The following is a 12,117-nucleotide window of genomic DNA, read 5'->3' as shown; positions in this document are numbered from 1 at the left end:
AGCTTTCTAATTTAATATTTAGACTATCCTTCATTTGTATTATAGAATCAGATGACATTAAGTTGCAATGTACAACCACCCTCAATTAAGTTTTTTTTGTCAACCGACTTCTAATGACATTTTGTTTTGTTTTCATAATGTCATCCTCTAAATCTGCACTTGGTGTTATGATTTCCTTAGTTCCTTTTGAGCTTTCACTTTGACCTTCACTGCTGCCTATGGTTTTTTTAGAATGACTAAATTTTGATTTTTTCCTCATATCAATTATTATGTTTTCTTCTACATAAACAATCTCTTCATCATCAACTGGAAGAGAGACATTACTGGACTTTTTTTTTTTGATATTTTATAGATTTTCTCCTTTCCAACATCAATTTTAATCTCATTCTCAGTAATTGAAACATATTCTTCAACTTCATCTTCCTCATATTCAAAAGTAACATGTCTACCTTTACTCGATTGATTCACTATAGACATTCTTTGATGATCCCCTGTATGTAGTCTTTTATCATCATGAAGTAATTTTTTTTGCTTCTTTCTCATATCTTCTTTTAAATCTATGTGGAAATCGCTGATCACATTCATAATATCTTGCTCTATAAAATAACCCCCCAACATAATTGAAATACTCTTAGAAAAATCCTATCAAACAAAATATAATATAATATCAATAATAAGTAAGTTATAAAAAACATAATGATACCGTTACAATAACACAAAACACATAACTATAAATAAGCAAAATTATGTTTTTCGTGCAATGTCGTTTATGATTTGTTCACATATCGTTTTTTAACAAAACCTCCAAAAGACTTGATGTGATGTAAGGAATAGTAACAACGGAAGTTATTATATAGTGAAGATTATAAGATTGCTTTATCACTTCTTGAATGTGTTAAAGAAAATTTTGAATGGAAAGTAGGGTCAAAATTTTAGTGGAATGTTTTCAAATAATTCTAGAAGGAAATTTTGGAGGGAAATATTTCAAACAAAATTTTTCGAGGGAAAATTTTCCGCGAAATTTTTTTGAGGGAAACTTTGGAGGGAATTTTTCTTTCTTTAAGCTATAAATTGTGATTGAGAGATAATGCATTTGTATCATTCAACATCTTCTGTTTGGGAGCCATGGATTCTTTTGATAGTGAAGTTTTTCTTTATGGAACATGAACATTTTCGTCGCGTAACAACCCTATACATATTGATGAATATAACAAAATTTATTTCACTATGAATAAAGAGCTAAATTTTCCACTTAGTCATAATCCTAAGGACTATGTGAGCAACATTGATGAAGGAAGGATGAAGAATTTCCAATAAATAGAGATTCACATTTTCCACTTAGTCCTAACCCTACAGACTATGAGAGCAACAATGACAAAGGACAGGATGCAGAATTTCTAGTAAATAGAGAGTCACATTTTCCACTTAGTCATAATCCTAAGGACTATGAGATAAGTAGTGACGAAGGGAAATATGAAGAATTTTCAATAAACAGAGAGTCACATTTTCCACTTAGTCTTAATCCTAAGCACTATGAGAGAAAAAATGACAAAGGATAGGATGAAGAATTTTTAGTAAATAGAGTCACATTTTCCACTTAGTCTTAATCCTAAGGACTATGAGAGCGGCAGTGACGAAGGGCAAGATGAAGAATTTCCAGTAAATAGAGAGTCAAATTTTCCACTTAGTCCTAATTCTATGGACTATGAGGGCAACACTGATGAAGGGCGGGATGAAGATGATGAAGAATATCCTCCAAGTCAGTATTTCAAAAGCATAGATGATGGTAGTGAAGAATTTATTGCGGGTGAGGACGGTAATGAATATTTTTCAAGCAATGATGGTGATAAATTTCCTAACTATGTTCAGAATGATCATAGTGAGGATAATATTCCTCCTAATAATGATGAAAATTCTTATAGAGACGATGATGAAACGATGGAATTGTATCTAGGAGTAGGAGTAGACATTTCCGTATCCATCAAAGATATTTCCGTTATACAAAGGGAAGGACAAAATATCTCATGAGAAGAAGTTCTGTTAGTGATTTGATTTCAAGCAAATGTTTTCTAAAGGATTTCTTAAAACATATGGATTTCAAGTTTGCATTGGAGAAAATGAGGAGATATTTGTTCATGAATAAAAGCATGCAAAATTCATATTTAGTGGGGTGCATGCAATCTACATTGTCAGGTTATGATTATCATATTGAGTCTTTATTGCTTTGTAGAAAGACTTTCAAAATGTTTCATTCAATTGATAATTTTTGTCTGTCAAGAATCCAAGAAAATTTGGAAAAAGATCCCACATTTTATTCAGAAATATGTCATAAACGAGAGTTTGGGCCATTAGAAAATACTGCAATGTCATGGATGCAAGACTTCTTTTCAAATCATGGAGAGTGTATGCCAAATAGAGACATAATACATATTCCAGATAATTTATTAAGATGAGAAATCTACAACTTATACAAAGAATATGCAAAAGGTGTTGAAGGAGATGGTAATTTTATTACATATCAATATTTTGTGAAGATATGGAGGAAACAATTCAACAATGTATGTATTCCTAAGAAGACAAAGATGGGGGTTTGTAGTACATGTGCTTCTCTTAAATAAAAAAGGGATAAATTTCAAGGGGCGGAAAGAGGTAAGCATTCATAACATTATTTTTAAAAATTTATAGTTATCAACTAGGAAAATGTATTTATTAATAGGTTTCATTTATGTTATGTGCATATTCCATTGTCAAAGCACTTCAAGAGCATCGCGATCAACAAACAAGTGAAAGGAAAAAGTTGTACAAGCATCGAAAGAAGTGTTATGATAATCCAAATAAATATTTGGGTTTGATAGTTGATGGTATGGACCAACAAAAAGCACTTCTACCACATTTTTTTCTGAACACCAAAAAATTACAGGAGGAAAATTTTATTTACTGTCGGTTATATGGTATTTAATGGAAAAATGTCACTAAGGGTTTAGTTTATAGCTCCAAATATTCACAATGATGCAAATCTGACAATAACCATAATTCATGATGTACTTTCTCATTAGTCTGGTAATCTTCCAGAAGTTTTGTATATGCAATTGGACAACACTTGTCGTGAAAATAAAAATCAGATTATTTTTTGATATATAAACATGCTTGTTGAATTGAGATTTTTTTAGAAGGTAAAGGTTGGTTTTCTTCTTATTGCGCACACTCATGACCATATTGATCACATGTTCAATCGTTTTTTAGTATCATTGAGGAGGAAGGATGTTGGGATCTTGTCATCATTAATTGAATGTATTAAGAAATCATACATTCCAAAGCCTATTTTTCATGTGTTGGAAGAAAGTATTGACATGTGAAGGTTTATTCTGGGATCGCATGGTGAGGAGAAATGCAATGAACAACTTAATGACATTAGCTCCCAACATTAATTTCGTATCAAAAAAATTGATAGAAAAACACTTATATGGGGCAAGAAGTATTCAACAAATGTAGAATGGGGGTTGTCATCAGGTTTGACATTTTTGAAGTTCATTCCAGATCATCCAATATTTGCATCAAAAATATTGTTATTACAATTAGTTGTTGAAATTCATAATGCACAAAGGTAAAAGAGAGATATAAATTATTCTGAATGTTTGGAAGAAATTAAAAAATCTATTAGATATACATATGAGTACTTTGATGTTGTTGATTCTATTTGGTGGGAGTATTTTTTCAATAATCAAAGTGATATCATTTCAAGATCAACAAATGAAGATATACTTTTGAAGACTCCATTTATTTGGCCACAAAATGTGTCAAATGAACATGAGGAAAGAAACATCATTGAACAACAACACTATCAAGGTATTATCAATTCTTCACAAGTGGAGGAAAGAGAAATGTATATTGGTTCCATAAGATCTCTTGCACAACATGAAGCCATGGAAGACCTTTACAGGTGTTATGTACAAGATATTAAGAAGATTTACATGATCGTAGTGTTAGCAGATGAAGATCCACATGGCTATCCTTAAAAAAAAATGATGTTGTAGGTGTTGAAGTACATTGGTATGCCACAAATACACACCTATTCAATGGTGTGTACAAGCCAGAGATGATAGTTGATAAAAAACTTGGCAGAAAGAGAAAAAGAAAGGGTACAAATATAAATTGTCGTTGCACAAACCTCTTAAAATTGGAGGATGTTGACATACTTGTTTATGACTTCAATTTAACAAAGAGATGAACTCTTCGCTTTAGGATGATAGAGATTCTGAAGAGGTTGCTACTAGAAGAAACAATGTTGAGATGGGAGTCTGTTAAACCCAATTGTAGATTTAGAAGAACTTTGTATGCATGTTAACTCAGATGGGGCACTATTTGATGAAAGAGAAGAATATGAGTCATCTTCATCTGCATCCAGTCACTCATTTAAAAATGTTGTAAATTCTGATGGTGTGTCAAAGCATATGAGTGATTTTAAATAATTATGTAAGACATTTTATGTAAATGATGTTTGAATGGTAGCTTGAAATAAATATTTTAACTGCCATAAGGTCTTACATGAAGTTATGAGTCATTTCTATGTTTGTTGGATTATATGGTTTAATTGCGATAAATTCATTTGTTTAGAATATCCACAATGCAACAATAACTTAAATAAATAATTTATGTTTCATTCCATCTACAAGTATTGATATTTTGATTAAAAGTAAAAAAAAAAATAGAAATTAATGTTGAATTTTAAATTATACAAAGATATTTCCATGATATTATTTATTGTTATCATTTGATTAATACTATAGTTAAAAAAATGTTGCAATTTTAATGCCTCATTAAAAGGTGATACTTCATTTTGATGGTTGATTTTTATGTATTTATTGCAATGGGATAAGTTGTCTTAGACTAAGATTTGAAAAAATCTATACTTTTAGCCTTTAAAATAAAAATTACTCTTGGAATAATGACTCTTTCATTCAAGTGTTTATTTTTTAAGTTTTTTTAGTCATATAATTTGTTCATAGTGTCATTTCCTATAGCCAATCATGATGCACCACATGTCATGTCAGTAATCGACCATCGTCGTTGTTAAACATCGTGCAAGTTAACTCATCTATTTTCGTTCAAATTTGTGGTCAAATTTCAAATCCGTTTGATCTAGGGAAGATGCACAACCTTTAGTCATGTTAAAATTCATGCAACTTTTGTTGATATCCATTGTAGACTTAACCACCAAGCCATATATCTACCCAAGGGTTGTGCATTGTTTAACGCATTGATATTTGGGGGTTCTGCCCTATAGTTTTGGGCCCTCAAAAAATGTTTACTTTTAAATGGCCATAACTTCTCATCTGGGAGGTGTATTTCAGAGTAGGACATATTATTGGAAAAGTCTCAACAAGGACTATCCAACCATGGTATTTATAAGATCATTAGGGCATCACAACCTTGTAAAAGACTCAATAAAAATCAAGTTTCCTTTGACTTCATGTGATGAGGGTATGCAAGATATAAAGTTGTCATGTTGCTTTCTTTGACCCATGAATGGCATTGTTGTTGTCTCATACATCCCCTTTGACATCAATGAAACTTGTTGTCATCAATGACAGTGCTATGTGCAACATAAGAAGAAAAAGTGAAGGTCCAGAATTAACACCAAAATACGTCTGCTAATGAGGATATTAAAGTGGAAGATCCTCTGATTCGTGATTTTGAAAAACTAATGACAATGAGTTATAAGGAAAACAATCAATGTGCATTAAGCATTCCCTTTTGGAAGTGAACTTTTGTGATAACAAATTATGGTGAACATGATAGAGTGCTTCATCAATAAGGGAGAAGGTTCAAATAAAAGCACAAAAATCAATGATCTAACAACCTATTGTTTAATAAGCCCTTATGATGGAGACACCTAGCTTGGCCTCTATGAAGTTAGGCCTGTCCAGTCTTGAAGACACTATGAAGTTACATATAATGACACAATTGTATTATATACATATGAAATTATGAGGTATTAGAGTACGAACTCATGGGGATCAATCCTTAGTGAAAGTAAAAGAGGAGAAGGTGTAGACAAAGGGAGCACCCTTTGCTATTGATGTCAAAGGGGGAGAGAACGTAGATAGAGGGAGCAACTGACAAGAAGTATGAAGAGAATTCCGACATGAGAATAGTTTTCGGAAGAAATAGAAATCAAAGTATTTCCATCAAAAACAAAGTGGGATATTGTTGAGAATGGTTGTTATTGATGTCAAAGGTTATCCAAATGAAAGAGGAAATTGTATAGTCAAATAGCATAACTCTGAGACCTTTCGAACGATATATAACACCCCCTCTAATTCCATAGGAATGAGGAGATATGGAATATTTTGTCAGCATGACCCAACCAGAGTACAAGAAGGCCCCATTTAGATACCCTATATTTTAAGGAATTTTTACTCCAATTATCTAGCTAAAATGGGAGCATGTGATATATTGTTAGAAATATTATTTTGAGGCCTTTCCAATGGTATATGACACACCTTCTAACTCCTCATGGTTGAGGAGATATGCATTTTTTTATATTCACTATACACACTACCAATTGCACCAGTTGGCCCAATCATTGGACAAGTCGACCCTAACCCAGTGTCCAGATGCACTATAAATAGGCATTAGAAGGAGCATTTATAACCACTCAAATCAAATATTTGTTCTATGTTTAGGAGAGAGAAGTAGCAGGTCCAAAATTCATACCTCATGAATTAAGAACAAGTGAAGTGACGCTGGGTTGAAGCAACTTTTTGTGGAAGGGTTTTGACACATCTTTTGAAAGGTTTTTGGCATTTTTTTTGGGGAAGGGTTTCTAGTTGTTTGAGGTATTTTTTAAGGACATAATAATGGGTGTTTTAGGCCAAATTTCAAGTTTGTTTGAAAGCCGAATTTAGGCCTAGTTTGAAGGCCAAGTCCTAGCTTGGTTGGAGGCCCTTTTATTGCACAATTTTGAGGGCAAGTTTTGATCCAAATTTGAAGCTAGTTGAGTTATGTTGAAGGTTGTTTTCAAGCTTGTTTCTAGAGGCAAAACTCTAGCATTGTAGAAGGTTGAGTTTAGTGTGTAGTGTAAAAGGAGGTTGGTCCCTAATTCATTTATTACAGACTTGTTTTTAAGCCTAAAATCAAGACCAAATTCAAGAAGAGGTGGTGGTATGTTTGAAGGTGTGACAAAAATGTTGAGGGAGATGTTAGCTAAATTTTGTTGATTGTCGAAGTTGTTAAGGAATGTCTTCAATAGGTTGGATCATGCAATGCAAACTTCAAGGTGACCGGGAAGTAGGATAAAGAAGAAGGACAAGTGGTTGTGGTCAAGCTTGAAGGTGTAAAAATAAGGGCGACATGGTAGGGGGACATACCCACTAAAGAAAATGAATACATTATGAGAATTGGTGTTGACAGGTCCAAAGAGCAAATTGAAGGAGTTGGTTGGTGCCTACGAAATCTGTAAGTTGGTGATTACTGAGGATTGGTGCCCTCATCTTCTTGACAGGTTGGAGCATGCAATTTTTGTAAGTTGGTGCTTACAGAGGATTGGTGTCCTCACAAATGGTTATAATAAATTGAAGTTTGTCTACAAGTGTTTCTTTTTCAAGATTTTGACTTTCACTTTTGATATTTGTGTTCATACATTGTAAATGATTGATTATGTGATGTGAGTTCAATTTCAAGATTAACTAAATGAAAAATTGTTAAAAATAATGAAATAATGATTCATCCCCTCAGTATTTCCAACAATTCTGGCTCCCTAGCCTAAGCATCATGTGTACATGTGCATTACAATTCGAGATCTGGGTTAGGGGTGTTACATTCCCCTCTCCCTTATTTATACATTATCCTCAATGCATTGCATAATCAAAATTATAAGAATTATTGTTGCATAGTGTCCTCATCTTCCCAAGTAGTTTTTGTGGGTTCATTGTTCATATGCCACATTGCTGACTTCCATTCAGGGCTTCCTCAATTCCCTGTGCCATTCGTGGACCAACGGGATCTAGGCCTGACCTTGATGAGTGTGCAATCTAGCATGACCACCATGATACCTCCGTTAATGCATGATGTGGGAGCATCCAGCCCAAAAAGGAAATTATTGTAAATAATAGACATAGGGTTCATACAGTTGTGGAATTAGTTTAATATTTAGGCTTTTATTAGATATTTTAAAAATAAATAAATAAAACTAGGAGAGATTTTAGGCACAAAAGGAATGGATATGGACCATTAAGTGATAAGGAAAGCTTTTCTATTTTAGAACAAGGGAAAAAGACAGAATAAAGCTGAAGGGATGCTTTTGCCATATGTATGCATTGCATGAGCTTTAGTTGAGTGATTTTAGGATTTTTAGATCATGCTAAGTTTAATAAATTAGGAAGCCTCAAAGGCATTAGGAGGTGTGTGAGGAGTGAGCAAGGGTTCTCCTTGCGAGCCTTCGGGCAGTTTGTAAAAAGGCCACAGAATTGCATATCTGGCCATGAATAGAAAACTCTGTGTGAATTTTGTTTTATGTGAATATGAATATGTTGAATTCGATTTGTATGGACATGGTTGCGTTTAATAAATTCTGAGATATGGTTCTGCACGTGGTTGCAGAAATTGGTGTTATATAACATTGAATCACATGAAGTGTTGATGGTTCTTATTTGTTCAATGCGCAACTGATGTGTGTTCATTACTGAATCCGGTTGCTTGTCATTTTTTCCAACGCGCAATTGTGTGTGATCCGCTTGGCTTTCATCGCCTTGAATCGAATCTTTCCCTCGTAGAATTCTTGAATCTCCATCTCAGTTTATCCTTGAATTTCATACCTGGAAGTTTATATGTGTATTCTGGTTATAGCAAGAACCACTGCGAGTTTCATTAGCATACCTGAAACTTTATAACTGAAGTTTCAACCATATCGGTCCGAGACTGTATTAGCGTGGGGAGGCCTTTTGAAATGGTAACTATGTGCTCGGCTTACAAAGCCTCTCGGAGCCACAGCGTAACAAAGTTCCAAATTTGGAAGCCGACCATATATAAACTGTGACAAAATATCCCGACAGGCCGTCATATCGGAAGTGGGAAGCAGCCAATTGAACCGACCGGTGAAAAGCAGAACTGTCGACATGTTAGAAGGCTATATCCAATTGTACCGGTCCGTTGAGAAGAATACTATTTGAGCGATCGCCAAGTTGTATCCGCATCGTATAAATAAGGGCAGAGATATATATAGTCATCAACCATTATATCAGAGCCTTTGTCTATGGTAAAATCTAACCTATACTTATCGCTGATGGCAAAGAGGATGTCGTGGGTATATAGTAGCATATACATATTGATTATGTCGCGTAAGACCGTCAATTATATGTTTCTTTAAAGAATTCAGGAAGAGCACTGTGTGTTAACAAATATGGTTTTTATAGCACTGTGTGATAGACAAGCTCGGGTTCTTTTATAATCATGAAATTCAACATCAGTGCATGGTTTATATGCATGGTGATCGGAGGATCCTGGTATTTGCGGCCTGGTAGGAGCGGCCTGGGCTGCATCAGGTGGTATCAGAGCTAGAATGCTCAGCTGAAGATGTTTGTTTTTTTTTGAGAACTAAAGTGTGATGAATGATTTTTAAATCTGATATGCAAACTACACAAGTGAACAAGATTGCAGAAAAGGAAAGAAGACAAGATCATGCAAGGTCTTAAGAGGTGAGATTATTTTTCTAATTTGAAATTTGTAAATGAAGTTTATGGTTGCAAAGAAGGTGGAAGTGAACCTGGCATTCGGTTGAAGGCTGGATAGGGAGGAAAATTGCAGTGTCGTGAAGAAGAAGAAGAAGGTGAGTTGAAGAGATAGGAGCAGAGGAGTGCTCAAGAGGTTCCAGAGGTAGTGAACCAGTACTTACCAAAAGACCGACGAGAGAGCTTGGTGAGGTAAGTTGCAGCAAGAGAGAGTGCTGTTGCAGAGGCTAGTACAACTCATGGTGAATGAGAAACTTACGAGGAAGCAGTCTGCCAGAGGCAGAGGGAGTTTTTCTAGAGGAAGAAGAGGTTCAGAGAAATGCCACAGAGATGAAATGACTGCAGAGGTTCGAGAAAGAGAGATTGCAGAAATAAAGGTACAATTGCAGGTACTAGAAGATTGGCTACAAGAGTGGGGAAATCGGAAAGGAAAATGGATCTTTCCACTGAAGGGAAAGAGAGTGATTTGGCGACAGTTGCAGAGGAGGTTGAGGCAAATTGTGATTGCCTTGTTAAAAAAGGGACTTAGAGTTCTTGCGCCAGAGTTGGAGTTTGAAAATACCACATGCAGATATATTAAAAGAAAAATGTTGAAGGAAGCAGTCAAGACTGAAAAGTCTTGTGGTTTTAAAACTAATGAATTGTGTATGTTTGCAGGTACAATACAGGAAGATGAGAAAATTTTGAAGTTTGTTCAAGAAGAGTTGAATCTGAAGACTGTTCAGATCGATGCTGAGATAACAAGATCACAGGAGGAAATGAAGACAGAGGAGAAGATCATTGATGATTTCTTGAGTTATTGGGCAAATCCAGATCAGATGGATAATGTAAAACCATGTATTTTTGTAGCTGACAATTGTGATGTGATTACAGGTTTTACTGAGGAGGATGTGCAACCTTGTGCGACTGTTACAGTACAAGTGGAAGTTCGTATGGATGCAAAAGAAGTGGATCAGTCTGTAGCACGGATAAGTGAAGCAACAGTTGAGTCTGTTAAAACTGGAAGTTTATGTATGAATGCAGGTGATGATGATATGCTTCAGCAATGCTACAGAGAAATTGCATTATTAGAATATTTGTTGGAGAATCCAGAGTATGACAGGGAGATTGCAGCAGATGAAAGAGTTCAATATAGTGAACCAGAGGAGAAAGACATCATGGAAACAGATGGTATGAGAGAAAGACTGGTGGATAGTCTTGAGAATTCTTTGGGCAGAGAGAATCAACATACTGATGTGCTGATGGAACATCATACTGAGATGCTAGCAGAGGGAAGTAAGGCACTGATGCCTTGTGATTTTTGTTTTAACATGTGTTTTGTGAATGCAGGAATTGTCGCCGGTGCTGAGAAACATTTGACTCAGCTGAACAGTCAATTGAAGGGAAAAGAAGTTCTCTGTTCCAGAAGACAAGAGGGGGTGGATGATCGGGTGGCAGTCAGAGACCAGCATAGAAGCAAGAAATCAGCAGCTTGAAGATTTATTGGACAAGGAAATTGAATTAATCAGAAGAATCATGCTGAAAGTGTCTCAGAAAAAGACATCAGCAAAGAAGAGAAGTAGCAGAAGAAGCAAGAGGAAGACAACAGAAGATTGCAAGAGTACAACTAGTGGAGCAAAGCAGCATAAAGTGTGGAGACCTGGAGAAGAACAACAGACAGAAGCAGCGGAAAATGGAAAGTTATAGTACAAGATATGGGATCCAGGAAAACATAGAGCTAAACACATGATCAAGAGATCATGAAAATTTTCTACCTTGGGAGTATGATGCGGGAGCATCCAACCCAAAAAGGAAATTATTGTAAATAATAGACATAGGGTTCATACAGTTGTGGAATTAGTTTAATATTTAGGCTTTTATTAGATATTTTCAAAATAAATAAATAAAACTAGGAGAGCTTTTAGGCACAAAAGGAATGGATATGGACCATTAAGTGATAAGGAAAGCTTTTCTATTTTAGAACAAGGGAAAAAGACAGAATAAAGCTGAAGGGATGCTTTTGCCATATGTATGCATTGCATGAGCTTTAGTTGAGTGATTTTAGGATTTTTAGATCATGCTAAGTTTAATAAATTAGGAAGCCTCAAAGGCATTAGGAGGTGTGTGAGGAGTGAGTGTGAGGAGTGAGCAAGGGTTCTCCTTGCGAGCCTTCGGGCAGTTTGTAAAAAGGCCACAGAATTGCATATCTGGCCGTGAATAGAAAACTCTGTGTGAATTTTGTTTTATGTGAATATGAATATGTTGAATTTGATTTGTATGGACATGGTTGCGTTTAATAAATTCTGAGATATGGTTCTGCACGTGGTTGCAGAAATCGGTGTTATATAACATTGAATCGCATGAAGTGCTGATGGTTCTTATTTGTTCAATGCGCAACTGATGTGTGTTC

Source organism: Pinus tabuliformis, chromosome Q (genome assembly GCF_031772625.1).
Source record: "Pinus tabuliformis cultivar Carrire ecotype Pingquan chromosome Q, CPIR1, whole genome shotgun sequence".
In the NCBI taxonomy this organism is placed as follows: Eukaryota; Viridiplantae; Streptophyta; class Pinopsida; order Pinales; family Pinaceae; genus Pinus; species Pinus tabuliformis.
The sequence above is the reverse complement of the archived record's forward strand: the minus strand, read 5'-3'. Positions refer to the sequence as shown.